This window comes from Bicyclus anynana, chromosome 17, assembly GCF_947172395.1.
Source record: "Bicyclus anynana chromosome 17, ilBicAnyn1.1, whole genome shotgun sequence".
Taxonomy (NCBI): Eukaryota; Metazoa; Arthropoda; class Insecta; order Lepidoptera; family Nymphalidae; genus Bicyclus; species Bicyclus anynana.
The window spans coordinates 8593953-8614478 of record NC_069099.1 but is presented as its reverse complement, the minus strand read 5'-3'; the positions used below and the strand labels follow the sequence as shown (position 1 = coordinate 8614478).

The 20526-nt window shown below is 36.5% G+C and overlaps 1 protein-coding gene across 1 annotated transcript in view; it reads right to left on the bottom strand.

The window, feature by feature from the left end:
• LOC112052149 (elongation factor-like GTPase 1) overlaps positions 1-20526 on the bottom strand; it is a 183484-nt gene that overhangs the window by 6658 nt on the left and 156300 nt on the right. The window lies entirely within an intron of this gene.

Genomic DNA, 20526 nt, shown 5'->3' with positions numbered 1-20526 from the left:
TCTTGTTAAAACAATATTCCCATCCAACTTAGCTAAGGGCCCGTCCCCTGATCTTACGAGAACAATTTAAGGAAGGATCGCACCCAAGACATCTTGGTAAAATAGCGGATTGGCACGAGTCTCCTCTCAGAATGAGATGGGTTAAGCCAATAGTCTACCACGCTAGCCCAATGCGGATTGGCAGACTTCACTCACCTTGAGAATTAAGAAAATTCTCAAGTATGCAGGTTTCTTCACGATGTTTTCCTTCACCGTTTGAGACACTTGATATGTTAAAATGCACATAACTAAAAAGTTGGGTGCATGTCCCGGACCGTATTCGAACCTACGCCCTCTGAACCGAAGGTAGATGTCATGTCCACTAGGCTATCATGGCTCTTCATTTCTATTGCTATATACCAAAATGTTTACCATGTCTAAGGCATAAGTACGTGTTGATCCTTAAGTGCCTATAAATATTTAATTAAAGGCAGTAGGTAGCAGTGGTGAAGGATAGAATTTTGACGAAGGTAAGCCATCCCAAAGAAAAGGAAATTCATACCACTTGATACAAACTTAAATTTTTCATAAATCCATACATAGAGGGTGTCCTAATTAATGGATAATACGCATATGGTCTGATACACCACCTAATAATCTAAAACTAATTTGAATAGTTTTCCAAAAATCCCTAGTAATGTGCATATTACAACGCACATCCTGTATATATTCATTACATTACAATAATGAACATGTGTGTATGGATTTTTGAAAGGTAACCCGGCGGGAATCGCCCTGTATGCACTCTTCGCCGCTGGTAGGTAGTCCTTTTCCGGAAGAGCTAAAAGAGCTAGTACTAAAATTCTTTTGCTACTATATGCTTCATTAAAACTATGAATCAAAAATGAAAATACCAATGTGTTGTGGCTATACATGGGAAAATAGTTTTAAACAGGGTTAGATACAATTGCCGAATCCAATTAATGATCGTGAGATTAAAATATTGTATAAACAACGCTTGTATTATAAAAAAACACGTAGCGAGGTGTGCCATTACAATCCGAGTTTGTACTTTAGGCACGCGTGTTTGAGGCGACTATAAAAACAAATGATTTCGGCGTCAGTACGAGTAATTTGTGAAGAATGTGACTAGTCTTTAAAGATGAGAACACACAGACAACGCTTTCTATTTGTAATTTTCCATTAATATAAAAGTTAATGTATTTACTAAAAATAAAAAAAAAATACGGAAGTATTATTAGAACTTTTCGATAGACAAACGACTAACCAAGCCATCCTGTAGGTATATCCTTTTTTAAAAATACCTAGATAGTTAAATTTAATACATGAAGTACTGCAGTCACCTTTGAAATGGTTCTGCAAATTGTCAGCTGGATACACAAAGACAAAATTAAGACAGACAAAATTAGACAATATAAGTCAAGCTAAACAGAAGCGTGGTTATGGTTAACCTATATAAATTATATCCACTGTTAATTTATGTACAATGTACATACATATTATATTATTAAGGCAATAATTTTTTTTGTATAAACATTTCACATACCTTCAACTAAGAACTGTAGCGCTATTCTGTAACTCTGGTCGAATGAGTCTCTATCTATCTTTTTCTAAGACGATACTATAGAAAGAGAGACAGAAACCAATTTGAAACTCACATTTTCGAGTTAAGAAACATAGTTACAGAATAGCGCTAATGAAACTTAAATGAAAACATAGTGTAGCCTCAGCTTTGAAGTTTTCTTCCAAAAAGTTTAAGCGTGAAGCTGACGTAAGCGTTTGCCCGCAATTTAAGAAGACCGTTTCCTGCGGTTTCGTTCGGTAAATATTAAATTATACGATCATTTCCACTACTCATATCCACTACGAACTATCGGAGCTGCGAAGATGTCCGAGGCACGCAGTTTTGAATGGCCTCGAGAAAGTTGGTATTTTTCCGATCAAATTACTAGTCAATTTCATTTTACGTCTGCAGATATATAATTTCGATTATAAAGAGACACTAGATTGGTAGATACTGTGGCTTCTTCGAAGTCGATCAAAGGATTTTCGGGAAGCGGAAAATGCAGCATCGCTACAAATCGGAACACAGAATCTATTTCAGAGACGTCTAACTAAGGTTGCCAACATTTTTCAGAAAAATATAGTATTTTTCAGATTTAAGTTAAAAAAATATAGTACACTTATAGAAAATGTAATATTTTTATGGAATAAGCGATAAACAGACGAAGATAGTTATTATATTTATTGCCTCTTTATTTTTATAAACTCTATATTTACTTGCAATTAGCATCTGTAGCATTTTTCAAGAGTTTTTAGTTTAAAATAAGATTTACATTTAATTTTTAAACTAATGGAAACCAACATTAAATTAGACATGTTCGGACACTAAAGAATATTGCTTCTGTCGAAAATTAATGTAAAAAAATATAGTATTTTTGCGTACTATATAATTCAGTAAATTGGTATGCGTAATAACGCATACCCAAAATATAGTACAATACTACTATATATTATAGTAAGGTTAGCAACTCTACGCCTAACGTCGGGTCTCAGCTCTGATACCAGGATTCATTGATTGATTGTGCTGTCTAAGCTTAGAAGTAGTCTGTCAGACGATTTTTTTTTAATAATACTTACTTGCCGTATCTTTATTGAGGTTTTCTTAATTTGTCCAGGTCTGGCTGGTCGCCCGTCTTCAGCCGTGGTTAGTTATACCGGCAAAGACGTATGCCAAGTGATTTAGCGTGCCGATACGATGTCGTGTAGAAAACAAAAGGGGTGTGGATTTTCATATTCATCCTATCAAGTTAGCTAGCCCGCTTGCATCATCACTTACCATCAGGTGAGATTGTAGTCAAGAGCTAACTTGTAAATATTAAAAAAAAAACTTTACAGAGACTTCTCTGTTAACTATGTCTAAGCAGAACAAATAGGTACATATCTAATTATCCAATATTAGGTATTTACAAGCCAAATAAAATTGGAATAACGTGTAGGTACTAAAAGTAGGTGAATACGATATAGAAAATAAAAAAAAAACGCTGTTTAATGGTGTTTTTGATGATTGCCAGTTTAAAATACTAAATTATTCTTAATTGCTGTTTCGAATAAACCAGCGATATCAGCGTATTATAACCCTTTTCCGGTAGGTATATTTACGAGCCTTCTTTATTGTGACTTACGCAATTTGTGAACGAGCAATTTCTTCGAGCCAGGATATTTGTAATTTAATATTACCTACCTACCTACTCAGATTTACTACTGCGGAAAAGTGTTATGCCAAGTGGCTTGTACAAGTAATGTCCTATATTTTTAATATAAAATCACAAGTATAGACACATTTACTATCTATATTTTAAATAATATGATCGATGTCACAATCGCAATCGAGTCGAATCATCATTCATCATCATTATCAGCCGATAGACGTCCACTGCTGGACATAAGCCTCTTGCATGGACTTCCAAATAAAACGGCCTCGAGCCGCCAGCATCCAACGGCTCCCTGCAACCCGCTTGATGTCTTCGGTCCACCTAGTGGGGGGCGACCAACACTGCGCTTTCCGGTGCGGGGTCGCCATTCTAGCACCCTGGGACCCCAACGTCCATCGGCTCTTCAAACTATGTGGCCTGCCCATTGCCACTTCAACTTCGCGATTCACTGAGCTATAGGCGACTTTAGTTTGCCTGCGGATCTCCTCATTTCTGATTCGATCACGCAGAGAAACCCCAAGCATAGCTCGCTCCATCGCCCGCTGAGTGACTCGAGTCGAATAACCGCAAAAAACCCTTAGATCAACACGATAAACGGTTGTCAACGAGTTTACTAACCGCAGCTCTGCACAAAAACAGGACCCCTGGTAGTAAGTGACATCACCAAAAACTATCGCTTTGCTAGCTTGATAAAAAGAAAACCAACAAAATAAGCATCAAAAGTTTTTCAGGAAGTTTTTTAACTGAGTAAGAAACAACTACCGACATCAGAAGTGGTTTTAAAGGGCAAAATATTTATTGAATGAAAGCCAGGTCTCTAACAATTCTCACCAAATGTTATCAATAAACCCTACGTCCATCGGTCACAAGTCCGGGACTTTGCTCAATTTTGTGCTATACCACTTGAGGGTTTAAAATTTTCCATCTTGAATTAGTTTCTACCTTTCCTACCCTTCCTCCTTCCTCGATAAATGGGCTATCTAACACTGAAATAATTTTTCAAATCGGACCAGTAGTTCCTGAGATTAGCGCGTTCAACCATACAAACAAACAAACTCTTCAGCTTTATAATATTAGTATAGATATACAGTACCTATAAAGGATCCCTGGCCCTATGGTGATGTCCCTGCAAGTAGGGTCAATATGACTGAGTCCACGAAACACATTAGGTGCTGTATGTAACCGAGTGGCTAAAAGGTGAATAGATTTCCTGCGATGGCATATTAGTTACTAGAATTTTGTCTAAAACTTATAAGCATAACTGACGGTGGGAATTTGAATTTAAGGCGGAGAACGAAACAAGTCTTGCTGGTAATAGTTATTAAATATTTTACCCATAGGTACTAATAATAATATGAATGCGAAATAACAAAAGCAAATTGTCTGAATGTCACGAACAACGGGACGGTATAGAGGCTGGCTACACGCTGAAAGTTTAACATTCTGTTGAGTTCGTTCAATTGTCTAGACATGAAGAATGTTTCATTAAATTAAATCTCCCAAGCGTATCGGCAGACATTGTTTAAATATCAAAATAATTCGGCAACATCAAAATCTATAATTTACCAAATATCATGAGGATTAGGCTGTTAAATGTAAAGCAATACGAAGTAAGACATTTTTAAATAGTAGACTTAATAATGCAACTTTTCTGTTGTGTGCTTTTTAAAAAATTAAATATTACGTGTCTGAAACGGTGAAGGAAAAACATCGTGAGGAAACCTGCATATCTGAGAATTTTCTTAATCCGCATCGGGCCAGCGTGGTGGACTATTAGCCTAACCTCTCTCATTCTGAGAGGAGTGTTCACTCGAGTTCAACAGTGAGCCTAGCAATAAGTTACTAATAATGATGATGATGATGATGATGATGAAGCTTAATAATAACTACGATTAATTGCTCTTCAGTATGGCCTTATTGATTTTGATCCTTACTATAGGTACGACCCAGCGTCAGTTCTTGAAAATAGCAGCTCTTATTACCGAACGATTATCATTGACAAGTATATTGTAGTCAATAGACCTGATATAGTGCTAGTCGATCGGTCAGTGCGTCGTGCAATAATTGTTGATATTACAGTTCCACATGACGATAATCTGGTTAAAGCCGAAAAGGAAAAAGTAGCAAAATACCTTGGACTTCTTACTAAAATACTCCTTAAATGGACCTTGCTCACGAGATTACCGCCATGTGGAATGTTGAGTCAATTATTATTGTTCCGATAGTTGTTTCAGTCAATGGTCTTATAGCGAAAAGCTTCGACCAACACCTTAAGAAGCTTTCGCTAAACTGTTGGATCAAGAGTCGGATACAAAAGGCAGTAATTCTTGAGACGGTGCGTATTATGAGGAGGTTCCTCACTCTGGAGCCCTGACCACCGGCTGCTTGGGCACTCAAATGTCTCGCAGCGGGAAGGTGAATTTTTTTTATAAATTTTTAATAATGTTTTGTATTTTATGCTTATATTGTTAAAAAATAAAAAAAAAAAGAAGTAACAAATAAACGAGACATTAAAAACTACGATTATATAGCATTCAAACACCAACTTGTCATAATAAAGTGAAATAGACAAACGACAAACCAAGATAAAAACACCGTCGGTAGACGGTATGTCAGTCTACTATTTATGCGACCTTCGGCTATTGGAATCAATTTACTGTGACGGGGATCAAATAATGTACGTAGCCACGTACCGCAAACATCCGTCGCTTGAGAAAAACATCTTATAATAAGCTTAGGAGCTCCGGTTGGCGTAACGGACCGGCAAATAAATGCGGTGAACGCGGAAGTATAACACAATTTAATGAAAACGCCGTACGATCGATATTTTCTATCGATGTATTAGTTACAGCTGTGAGAGTAAAACCGGGCTAAAGCGACTTTAAGTCCAGCTATAGGTATTTTATTCCTCATCATCATTATCAGCCGATGGACGTCCACTGCTGGACATAGGCCTCTTGCATGGACTTTCAAGCACAACGGTCTCAAGCCGCCAGGCTAGGCTTGACGTGAATAATGTGTTATCTGTTTAGTCTTCTACTATATCTACCTATATACCTACCAGCTATACTATATGCTATACGTGATAGCCCAGTGGATATGACCTCTGCGTCCGATTCCGGGTGTGGGTTCGAATCCGGCCCCGGGCAAACACCTGCAACTTTTTAGTTGTGTGCAGTTTCAAAAATTGTCACACGTGACTTAAACGGTGAAGGAATAACATCGTGAGGAAACCAGCATACCAGAGAACTTTCTTATTCTATACATGTGTGAAGTCTGCCAAAAGCGTGGTGAGCCGAATATGGGTTGATAATGATGATGATGTACCAGTAGATTGCGTTGAAGCAATACTATCACTTAAAAGATTTATCTAGTAAAAGTTAATGATATAATTATTTATTTATTATTCATGTTCCAGATTTTCGTATTTGTTAACATTAATACCTTTTAATCTTTAAGTTTAAGTAAATGGTACGTGGCTCTAGATAAAACAACATAGCAGCGCATCAAATCAATTACCGCGTATCAATTCAAGGTTAAATATAGAATCTAGCAGCTAACCTAGAGAACGGCAAAAACTTGTAGCCGAGCGTCGTTGCGACGACAATTCCAGAAATATTTTCAGCTGAATGGGCCGAGATGAGGTGTTATTATCGAATCTCCTCGAGATCGGATTTCGTTTTTATGTTATTCGTTATCGTGACGGGAAACGATCGACGGGAAGGGAGAAAAACGTAATGGCTGCTCTGTGCCGCCGCTGCGCCGGTGACAAATTGCGTGCAATCCGAGTTTCCGATTTGACGGAGTCTACCTGTTGTTGGCGAGACAGTGACGCGTGCACATGATCTTGCATCAACCCGTTTTATGCACGACTGTTGCTCCAATCTCATCACAATTGTTTTGTATTTGAAGTTATGATTTCCCACGCGTAGTTCCCTTTCCCGTGGAAATACGGAACACTCACAAATATCGTGGCTTTTTATTGATAAAAGAATTTTGAAAATCAGCTCAGTAGATCCAGAAATTTCCCCTACAATCTGGCAAACTTTAATTCTATTGGTAAAAGAATTATAAAAATCTGCTTAGTAGATCCAAAGATTTCCCCTACAACCTTTACCTTTTTATCAGTACAGGAAAAAAAAATATCAAAAAAACATTTATTTCAAGTATACAAGCACTTTTGATACGTCAGTTGACTATTTGTAAAGATTCTACCACCGGTTCGGAAGGCAGATTCTGCTGAGAAGAAACCGACAAGAAACTCAACAGTTGCTCTTTTTAAAAAAATCATACAATAATATTATTATAATTACAATTGATGACAACATTACAATTTCTTATAGTTTTACTTCCTGTGTGAAGGTGGAAGCTGATCCAACGGCCTCCAAGCAACTTTATCATTAAGGAACTCATCGATGGTGTAGTAACCTCGACTAAGCAAATGTTTAAATTAGTATATTAGGTATATTAGTATCCGCTCTAATGACATTAAGATGAATTGCTTTTCTTGATACCTCAAATTCTCAGCAAAAGTTCTTAGCCCGGAGTACAGAATACATATCTATGGAAGCCTAGCCCTGTTCTAGGACCTGCAAAATGTGCTGATAGTGGTGAATGGTGAAAATTGTATTTTTCGTGTACAAGTCATTATTTTTATTTAAAAGTAGCTGACGCTGCGTAGTTTCACCCGCGTGGTTCCCGTTCCCGTAGGAATATTGGGATAATATATAGCCTATAGCCTTCCTCGATAAATAGGCTATCTAACTAAACTTAAAAGAATTTTTCAAATCGGAATTTAGTTCCTGAGATTAGCGCAAACAAACAAACTGCTTCTGCTTTATAATATTAGTATAGATCTACAATCAATCAATCAATCAATTTATTTATTTGCAGATACATGCATTATATATACAGGTGGTCGGTAGATGTAGATGGTAAATGTATCTTGCTAATTTGACAAGCAAATTATTTATTAAGTATTTAATGATTCAAATGACAATTTCACCATTTAAAATTTACATCTTTACAACAACGTTATATACTCATTTACACTGTAGAATGCCTGTTGAGTTAGGTATTTATATAAATTATTTTCATAGCAATTTATATTCTTTTCTTTCCTAATTGAAGCTTTAATATACCTTATTTGATAAATGTTAAACTGTGTTAAAAGCAATTTTCGAAACGCAACCGATTTTGAATGTATCCGACGTAGTTTATTATCTGCCATATGTTACAGGAAGCAAGTTCTTAGTCGTGCACGAAGTTTGACGGATGTAACTCCGATTTCCTTTCTGTGTGTAAGTGCTCGGTATAATTTGATTACCTATTTTGTATAACTATTAAGTAAATAATTAATCTATACTAATATTATAAAGCTGAAGAATTTTTTTGGTTGTTTGATTGAACGCGCTAATCTCAGAAACTACTGGTCTGATTTGAAAAATTCTTTCAGTGTTAGGTAACCCATTTACCGAGGAAGGCTATAGGCTATATAATATCCCCGTATTCCCACGGGAACGGGAACCACGCGAGTGTAACCGCGCGGCGTCTGCAAGTGGATTAAAAAAGATGGTCTACGCAGAATAGAAATGGACCTTACTAACTTTCTTCTTTAACTGAACATCATATCTGCAGTAGCTGGGTCCATGTCTTACAAACTGTCAAATGCTACGTATCAGACCTTTGAATTTACCGGTAACTATGTGTAGGTCTACTTTAAAAAAGTTAGGTCAACTTATTGTTTGTAGAAGGCAAGAAAAGGTGAAGGAGGAACTAGGTCTAAAAACCCCTCTCAGCAAATTCTTTGAAATAAGTACATATTGGAGAAAACCATACATCAACATTTTTATGTAGACAATCGTCAGACAGCCAACCTTCATCGACGCTCCAAAGTATAAAATTTAGACAATCCTATGAGCCTTCTAGTGATCCACCGAATCGAAAGAACCATAGACAACTCTACGAGCCTTCTGATGATCCACCGAATTCAAAGAACCAAGCTAGTTTGGGTAAGCTATCCCACAAATTCTAACATTAGGCAGTACACATGAAATTAACTTTCGTGTTTAATTAGAAGCTGTGTCGGCTAGAATTAGAAATGTGAATTAGAGTAATACCGCATCAATTAAATTAAAACTCCTGATTTTTTAGCTTACGCAATCTGTATGACTATTAAGTACTATGGTAGACACCTCTGGCAACTGTGATACACGGAAATGAACGAGGTTTTCTGGTGGGGCTTCGGCCATGGCTAGTTATCACCTTACTGGCAAAGATGTACCGCTAAGCGATTTAGAGTTAAAGTACGACTACGTGTAAAAACTGAAAGGGGTGTGAATTTTCATCCTCCTCCTAACAAGCCCGCTTCCATCTTAGAATGCATCATCACTTACCATCAGGTGAGATTGTAATCAAGGGCTAACTTGTAATGAATTAAAAAAAACATGGCGATGAGACGCCAGGTCAATACTCAACAGTCGTAAATACCACCACATTAGATGCTTCAAATCAAAATGCATTATATGCATTCAATGTTGATCACATATTGAATTTATTTATAGAAATATATGAGAGGTAATTGTATCCACGAGGCTTGCAGTTGTATCTGATTATGATTGGCTGTGATTATTGATAATCTATTTCGGGTCGTCAATACCGTCCCGCTTTAGAGGTCACACGTGGGAACTCCTTGCAAGTGGATCGTACTCAGGACCACTGTGTCTTGAGACTTTGTGAAAACTTGGTTCGTGAGACTTGGGGAATATTTGGATAGTATCAAAACCTAAATTCGCTTAATTTAAATACTGATGGTCCTGGGGCATATTATGATAGCTAGACCGTCGCCATTTTATAAAAACTGAAAATTGACATCTGAAGGTAAGTAACATTGGCGAGAATAGGAATGGCAATTTTGGGATTTAGCTAAATTATGGGCCTAGTAACGTGATAGTCCAGTGGATATGACCTCTACCTTCGATTCAGAGGGTGTAGGTTCGAATCCGGTCCAGGGTATGCAGCTATCTCCAACTTTGCAGTTATGTGCGTTTTAAGAAATAAAACGTGTCTCAAACGGTGAAGAAAAAACATCGTGAGGAAACTTACTACGTGACAGTTTTCTAAATTTTCTACGTGTGTGTGTGTGTGTGTGTGTGTGAAGTCTGCACATCCGCTTTTGGCCAGCGTGGTGACCTAACCTAACCGCTCTCATTCTGAGAAGAGACTCGTGCTCAATCAGTGAGCCGAATATGGGTTCATAATGATGATGGGCCCAGACTTCAGATCCTCAAATGTTCAAAGCTGATATAATTTTGACCTTTCTTAACAAAGCAACCTCGCCACCCACTCCACACTCCACTATCGCAAGTAACCTTAGATTCTTACGTTTGTATGTAGGAGCATAAAAAAAATACTATCAGCTTTAAAAAATCCTATCAGTTCTGACTTATATGTTGGGTAGACTAAATTTTCATATTTATATTTTTGCATACAATTTAAAAGAACACACATTTAAAAAATGTGGCACCATTTTAGAAATTAACCCTGCAATGCGCTGTTCTAAATGAGGAACAATCTATTTATCGGACGAGGTATTTATTTAAAAACATGAGTTTATAGTTAACCCTAAGTTCACATATTTCACAGTGTCCGCGTGGATTGACGAGGTTAAGCGTGGGAAACGATATGAATGGGTCAAAATTGATTGATTTTCAGGCGTGGCAACGCAGACTTGAGATCTGCTACTTAAGATTTGTTTTAGATGCCCAATTAGTTTTTCTCACTGTTTTAATTACTTGTTAGTTATAGTAGTTTCATTTCATTCTTCTAACTTCCTCATGATTTTTTAAATCTTTATTAAAATGCTTGGTTCACTTCGTTTCATTATACGATTATGCGCTATTATGTGACGAATATTGCTCACAAGTATTTGAAGTTTTGAAATGGAACATTTAGATAATAAACTTTACACAGGTAATAAAATTATACTCCCAAAACTTTTATTCAAATTCATTGAACCGTTTTGCAGCTTTTCAAGTCACAACTTTGATCAGATAAAAATATGATATTGTTATAAGCTTATGAATCGAATTTATTTCTATTAATTAAAGAACTAGTTAATAAGGATGATGACTAGGTTTGAATATATTGATTTTTTTTTATGATACATTCGGGTAAATAAGGTCAATGTTAATTGATTTATACTTAAAAAGCAAAGATTGACTGAATATTTACAAAATAAATAAGATTATATAATTTCAAAATCTATTAAAAATCTTTTATCATAATTAGATGAAAATTCGTACAGTTTTAGCTTCCTTATTGTGACACTTTTTAATAAAAGAACTATAAACACAAACGCATAAATAACAACGATATTAGTAATTTTGTTTGAACGCACATACAAATCTAACGATCATTACATTACCTACGACGTCATTAGTTCGTGCCATTTTTTTCAGGGATCTGAAAAATGCCCCATACAAATTTATTATTAGGTGGGAAATTACTAGCAAACTAAAGTAAAAGCAAACTATAGTACAGCCTGAAATGAAGGTATAAATTACCCTCATTTTTAATTAGTTTGTTGTTAAACAGTACACATCGAGTAGGGTATTAAATTAAAGGGTATTAATTAGTGGGGTTAAGGGTATTAAAAATGAGGGTAATTTATACCCTCATTTTTAATTAGTTTGTTGGTAAACATACTTCATTATAGTACACATCGAGTAGGGCTGTACTATAGCGCTTATATTATTAGTATTCTATATTGTCGGTTGTCTGCGCCCAACCGTTACACGTGGCACTTTTATACACGCTCCTCTCAAAAGGATCTCAGTGCTTCTTAAGATGGCTCCAGCTTCCGCATTACGTCGGAACAGTTTACGTGGCGGGGGGCATTTGCTTCAATGAATAGCTTTGATCGTTTGATGATTTGGATCATTATGCTCTATTTTGGTGATGTGATACATGCGTATGCGAATTTGTGCATTATGAAACTTGCCTACTTACATTATTATATACGGGGCTACTTTAAGCGTCATCAACTTGTTGGTGTTAAAGTTGGTGTGGGGGGATAAGTGCGGGGGGGGGGGGGAGTTTGGGGCAAGTTGACTTGTAGTACTCAAGCTTAACACTTGCAGTACGAATACGGCAACTGTAATTAATTGCGAAGCAAGTCAAGCGAATGTCCCTAAGACTTGGTTGAATTGCATTTGCATGCGAGCTCGTAGTTACTGAATGTCTTTAATATAAATTAAAAGGGGTGGCCGTCTCTCCCTTGGGGTTACAGAAATAAGTCTAATAAAAATTTACAAAAATACTTTCCTAAAGACATAAAGAATATAATTTATTACATACTTACGCTATTATTTTAAAGAATATTCGCCATCTATGATTGATGTTGGGTTACATTTAGAAATTTATCGCTAAAATTCTCCAAATACGCCTGTCTTGCATATCTCGTCATTTCAAGAAAATCACCACTATAGAGTGCTCGAGGAATTCATTCAACTATTTTTTATATTTAAATTTTTATAAAGGTATAAATACGGATAAATAATGGAAAAGGACTAAATAAATGCTTTAATAAATCGTGTTTATGATAATAGCTACGTTAAAAGTCATTAGTTAAGACCTTTTTTGATACCGATAGCTAACATTTTTAATGTAAATTAGCTCATAACTATAATCATAAAAAGTTATGTTCTGTTGTAATTAATGACAACGGTTGGAGCACTTTTCCACTGTTTCATTACGTATTTATGCGTCGAGGATTGTATTGTAGACTAGTTGATTACCGCGATTTCGTCAATAAATAATAATGAAAGTAGCCCAAGTTAGTTACTCCTTATATTTTCAGCTACCTTCCAGTGACAGTACCGCTAAAATCGATCCATCCGTTTCAGAGATAAGCCAAAACAAACAGATAGACGAAAATTATTTTACAAATTGATTTTTTCAAGTTAGGTACCTACTTACCGTAGTAACAACATGTAGGCTACTGTTTATCCCGGAAAAAATGGTTTCCGCGGATTTATTAAAAAAAAACAGATTTTCACGCGAATGGAGACGCGAGCGTCCGCTAGTAATACAATGAAACCGTCCCTGAAAATATGCATTTAAATATCTAAATCAGACCAATACCTAAGTTTTTGAGTAGGTATATCAAACAACGTACAGGTAAAATATAAAAACTCATTTTTAACATCGGTTAAAAAAAGATCGGTTGTCTGTAAAGTCGGTTTACTGATGGTAGTTGAAAGTGACAACGTCATAAGAAAATACTGATGGAATGGTTGCATTTTTCAAAAGAAAATGTTCGTTTTTCTAAAATACTGTTTAATAATCTTCATAGACCAGAATATATGTACTTTATTTCTTGTAAAAAAAAATGGCAACCCTAGACCGAGGGAACGACGCATGACGTCATCTTTTTTCGAAAGTGCAGCCGGCTCCATCGAATCATAAGACGTTGTCACGTCAAAACTAAGTCAAATTACAATACTGTAACTGTGTCAATTGGTAAACCGCTTAGTTTTACCTGCCTACAGTAATTATTTAGAAGCTTTGTCAGTCGCGTGCGGTGGGTGATTTAATTTTAGTTGGAGTTTTAACGAGCGATTAAGAAGTTTACTTACAAACTAGGTACAAATGTGCCAAGTTTTCGTCATTAGTTAAACAGTATCATCGCGTGTCGGGCGCTCATGGGGCGTTGTACATCAAGATGACGTCAAAGAAAGTTCACGATAAAGGTCACAGCTCATTAAAGCCACTCAGCACCTGAACTGCATCGCCTCATCTTGTTAGCTTGCGAGCGGATCGATCCGAAGACGCTACGAAATTGGTATACTCGTAGTAAGCGTATGTAAAAATCCATATTATTTTGAAGAATGAATCGCACGAGTCAAGGCTGTGCCTGGTTGGCTCTAATGACTTAAGATCTTTAGTCGTAATATATGTTTTAGGTGCTATGTTCAATATTATTTAAAGCACTGAGTAATTAAAGTAAACATGCGACACGGAATTTTAATCAAATTAATCTTTACTAATCACGTTAATAATGAGAATTTTACTGTATAATAAACACCAATTTTCCTTTTCTTGCGGCTAGATATACCTAGTGTGTATAAAAATGTATTTCATTTTGAATTTGAAAAAAAAAACACACTTTCGATATGTTTCCATGACACAGGAAGTATCGCATTAACTCAAAAAAATAAAAAGAAAATGTTTCGATATCAATAAAATTTTATAGGCATAAAAAAAGGTTTACGATGACTGCTTATTCTATCGATTATCACTTTGAACCAAAACAAGAGTAATAAAGTAAAACCTTTTATTATCTGCTAAGCGCGTTAGCAGTGAGAACTTATCTCCGAAACCTCCGCCGGATATCTCACTTCCAAGTAAAGAACAAAACAATCTTAATACGATGGAATAAGGGCATTCACAAAGGCGTTCGAGTGCGCGTGCCGATAGTTTAGCCCATGGCTTCTCAAAGTGTAGTTATACCGAACTTTCTTGTAGTAACTTCCATTTTTAAAGTTACAATAATACATGGGGCAGATGAAAAACAGCTAAAGGATTTAATTCACAATATGAACTATGCAAAAAACAGCAAAATAATTATTTTAGTGCGAAATGACATTTTCATAACGAATATACTTTAAGATAACGTTTGATACATACTTTAAGATAACGTCCACTATAGCTTTATACCGAAAAATTAAGAAAAATAAAAATGGACTTCTTTTCCCCAACTTAGTATTTCCTGATGTAAGTAGGTACTTAGTATCGTCGTCGAATGTATTCCTCTTCGGCATCGTACTTGTATGTTTTAAATATTGTAATGTATTGTAATTTGTACCTAGGCTTTATATTGCGATAAAAAATGTACTTACCTGTAAACAGTAAAGTAGCTAAGTGTACCTATTTCACTACTTTACTGTTTAAATATAATTTGTACATGTAAACACTCAACTTTCATCTTATTAACTGTAACACTTTCGTACAATAAATCAATACAATAAAAAAAAAATAGATGGACTAATTTGAAGGCGGTCATTTATAAATAGAAACATTAGGCTTTTCAGCTATCTATATGCTAGGAAGCTCTGACGAGTCAATTCAAAGGTTTTTTACCACAGCTTGAAGAAAGAAACTGCCACAAAAGTCGACATTCTTTTTTTATTTTTCACTTTGAGAATCTCTGGGTTAGACTATTTCTCACCTGATGGGGTGTAAAAAAAACGCTGACCACTTGAGTTTCAAGTACCCCATTGTTTAACCCACTGTCAGGACAATGCACTCGATTTTGTGAGCTCTTCCTTTATCTACCCTTAGTCAGTTCGTTGAGAAATCCTTTTAAAGTGACTTCGAATGCAGAAACACGGATGGCACTTGAGATTTTGAGTTTTACAGAACCTTTAAGTTTGTAAGGTTACTTGTTCAGCTTTCAATTTTGTATATTCATACTTTATTTAATTTTACACTGTACTGTTCACCATCACATGTTAATCATCATCATCATCATTATCACTTCAGCTGATGAACGTCCACTGCAGGACATAGACCTTTTGTAGCGACTACCAAAAATCACGATCCTGAGCCCCTAGCGAATCCCTGCGACTCGCTTTATGTCGTCAGTCCACCTGGTGGAGATCGGCCAACACTGCGTTTTCTAGGGGTTGTGACGACTCTAAGTCTTACATACTATATAGATATAATACAAATTATGCATACTTATTAACTTAATAGGTGCTTAGAAAAAAAAAAAAAAATAGATTTTCATCAAAATAAGCTCAGTACATGAGATTAACGATAAATCACTGGAAAAAATATTATTTGGAAATCTTTCATTTTTCATTGGCAGATGACGCCGGGAGCATGTTTACTACTTTACTGGGAGCATGCGGGCTGACGCCTGTGACGCTTTCAGTATGAATAGCTAGAGCAGCTGGCTGAATGCTTGATGTATTCTACTCGTGCTTTTCCATCGTATGATGGAAGCATAGTACGAAGTCGGTTGTTTGGGCGACCAGTAGGGACTTTTATGGCAAATGATGAAGCAGCCAGGAGTGTCTTCTCATGAGGGGAACTCCTTGATGCTTAAGAGCATATATGTGAACCTTTACATAGTTATTGAGTTCTAATGGCATATTATTTATACACAGGGCCGAGCGGCCTATGGTGTGAAATTTGACTTATGAGTCAAAATGATAATGCAGCCAGGAGTGTCTTCGCATGAAGGAACTCCTTAATGCTTAAGAGCATATATATATGAAACTTTACATACTAATGACCTTCTGATGGCTTATTAATTATACACAGGGCCGAGCGGCCTATGGTGTGAAATCTTTTAGATTTCTTTCGAACGCATTACACTCTCTTGAGAGTAATGGATACTCTGAAAGTTAAGACTACCAGCTAGAGGCTAGGCCTGTTACACTAGTTATACAGTGATGCTTTGTTCTGCTTGATATAAAGATGATAGTGGAAGCTAGGCCTGTATTTATACGGTGTTTACAGTGTGCTTTGCTCTACTAGTCGTCTGACAATCAGTTATCAATCCACTATATGGAACTCACCCATACACACTTATGTGCCAAAAAACGATAACCCTCACGAAAAGGGGGGGTCCTGGTTCTTAAATAAATCTAATCTCACCAAATTCAGGGAGAGGACCACCGTCGTTGTTCGGGAGTTGGGGCCAAAGACCATCTTTTATAAAAAAGATGCCAACCTAATCTCACTTGCTCACCCAGACTCACTCGCTCACCCAAAGCACTATATTACCTTCTGTGAGTTTGTTAGAACTACAGAAACAGCAATGAGGAGCTGTAATACTGACGTCCAGGGTAAACCTGAATGTTGTGTTGCCACTCGCTGTCAATGTGGTCTTATACGATTCACGAAGGCGTAACTATTAAAACGACCTTATCAACGTACTCAGCGTTCGTGTTTTGATAAACCACGAAGAGTTCGTGTATTGATATACCACGAAGAGTTCGTGTATCAATTATATTTTAGGAAATCCGTGATACGAGAACTGTTACCTCTGAGACTTTAAAAGTATTTGTGTTATTATGGACATAATGTTGATTACTGGGTTCTAATCAATAGACGATCACATGCCAATTAAAATATTTTAACCTTTGGAAGATTAACACTTGATAAAGTGTATGTTTTATGCTCTTATATTTATATGAGGCATTTTGAAAAGTTACAGGGTCGCCATTCCAGCACCTTGAGATCCCAACGTCCATCTGCTCTTTAAACTATGTTCCCCGCCCATTGCCACTTCAGCTTCGCGACTCGTTGCGCTATGTCGGTGACCTTGGTTTTTCTGCGGATCTCCTCATTTCTGATTCGATCACGCAAATGATAATTATCATCAACATCATTATTACCTCATATTCGGCTTACTGCTCTCTCCTCTCAGAATGAGAGGGGTTAGGCCAATAGTCCACCACGCTGGCCTTTTAAGAGAGAATTAAGAGAATTCTCTGTTATGCAGGTTTCTTTACGACGTTTTCCATTCACCGTTTAATTTCTTAAAATGCACGTAACTGAAAAGTTGGAGGTGCATGCACGGACCGGATTAGAACCCACACCTTCCGGAATTTGAATGCCCAGAGGTCATATCCACTGGGCTATTACGGCTCACAAATGATAATAACTAGTTCTGACTAGCCCTTAGACTGGGCTTAACGTGTAGCTATCTACATAATCAAAAAAAAAAGTTTCCCGAGGCATGAGATTGTGATGCATTACCCAACTGCAGGCTATGGAATATTGAGCTTTTATTTCTTCACTATGTGACCGGGAAATCGAATCTACGACCTCACGATCCGAAACCGCATACATTAACCACTGAACCACCAAGGCGGTCCATGATATGTTAACGTATTAGTATTATAAGTAGCTACGAAACACGGTAAATATCTAATTACAATGTCCGTACACGAGTTATTTATAAATCCTAGAAATACAATTATGCATCACCATACAGAATATACTTAATGAGCATTTCTATTAAATAAACAATCATTATGCTAATCGCGCAGCCGTGCATAAAATCATTAACTATTAGTTTTATTTATTGAATATTATTTTATGAATGAACAATGGCTAGGCTAGGGTATAGCTATTAGGAAGGTATTTTACATTAGCATTGCTCAGTCGTGCAATTGCAGCAGTGAAATCACTGCTGCAATTGCACGACTGAGCAATGTACGACAAGTAAGAGAGTCTAGGGAAGTACTACTACAATAGTACAAGTACTAGAACAAGAGCTTGATATACCTACTCGTATATAAAAGCCAAGTATAGAGTTTGGACTTTGGTGGCTTTGTAAGGTAGGTTTCAAAGGTTCAAACCTAATTTTTTTATATTTTTTTTGCAAAATATGCGAAATTGTGTTCTCAGTCGCCACTCACTTAGTTTCGCGGCAAAGAGGGCAAAAATATTTTATGACCTCTTACCTACCTACCAAATATACCAAAAAAAAAATCCGGTTAAGCCGTTACACGTGACACGAGCCTCGAAAACACTGTGACATAAGAATTTCATGTAAATATTTATAAATATAAATTATTAGTTGACAAAATCCATCAACCGTAACAGAAAAATTTCGTCAAAACTAAATACCCAGAACGGAGCGAGCCTTCGCGTTCTTGTAGAACGAATAAAAAAAAACACGCAACCACGTGCCACGGCACATACATTCCCATACATACAAGTATACCGACACACGTATACCTGTAGGTACATATAGTACTATGGCGACTGTCCACTCATTCATAAGAAGCGGTTCATTGATGCGAGCGCGCGGATGGTGAATGGGAGCGAGCGAGACGGAAGACGACATAAGGTCGCGTTACATTACAACAATTTCCAATTCCATTGAACGTTCGGAACATTTCACGTTCGTTCCATTCATTTGGTCGGTCCGGACTCGTTCCGCGAAACGTTTTGAAACAATTGTTGTTTGTAAAACTTACGCCATACTGAAGGGGGATTATCGGTAGTTCATTGTTTTTGAAGTGGGGTTGTGATAACAAAGAGGATTTGCTAAATGCGCAAATAATAGTGGTTTAAGCTCCTTTGCCTCACGAGAACTACACATTGCTCGCGGATTTCCTCGCGTATTTAATTGTAATTTTTTAACACATTTTTCTGACTGAAAGGTAGGTTAAAGTAGTTTCTTTACTGAATGAATTATCGTTTATTTACAAAAATGTAAGTCGAAAATAAATACAATTGAACCTATACATTTCACCATAACTGGTGAATGAATGATATTATCTTATCTAATTAAATACATTTGAACGAAAACAAAAAAAAACTTGATTCATAAAACATCACAATTAAAAAAACGAATAAATAAAAAAAAACGAAATTTACATGACCAGAAAATAATTTTAAATGTCATAATAACTTTTGTTAATTAATAAAATATTAAAAGAAAATTACATTTACCAACCAAGGCTGCACCCATGTGACTTTCTGACAAAGTGCAAAGTTTCAGGATGGTTAATTGCTAAGTTAAAGTGTGAAAGAGTAACAAATAAACATACAAATTAACCTTTGGTTTAGTTACTTTATTATTAACTTTAATAGTACCTAAGCAAAAGAGGAAAATACTTAATATTAGGTCTTTTATAATCTGGCTAGTTCTTATATGACACTCCCATGATATGCGGGCGACGGGGGAAAGACTGCACGGGTGTGAAATCGTGCATGCGGGGAAGTGAGATGCATCAGTCGTGGGTTTTTTTCATCGCTACACGCCCCTCGGCCCGCGCCGACCATCAGTAGTGTTACGAACGAAGTTGCCAAGCTATAGCATATCGAATAGGTAAGCATTAATGTTCCTATATCTCGATAAATGTAAGTTACCATATTCGTAAGCTTCTTCATTATTTACGTAAATAATTTCCCAATAGGTAGATATATGTATGTAGATGGACTGTTACTTCTTCTATTTATTGACATAATATACCCACAGCGTAGTCCCAAAATGGAGTGACGGGCTAATTTATGTTTACTATGTAAACCTTATGTAATTTATATGAGTTACATAAAATGTAGTAACTACTTAATCCTCAATAGTTAAGGTAGTAATTATAAGGTAAGCCGGCCTCAAATCAAGAATGACCGGTCGAAAGGGTAGGTACCTACGATCTCCGCCTGTTGGAGTTTTGGCGTAATCTTAGCAAAAGGTTTTATCGGCCAGATGGAGAAGCAAAAGGATCATTGATCAATTGATCATATTCAAAAGCACCGCAAAAATATCGAGAATATTTGCGAC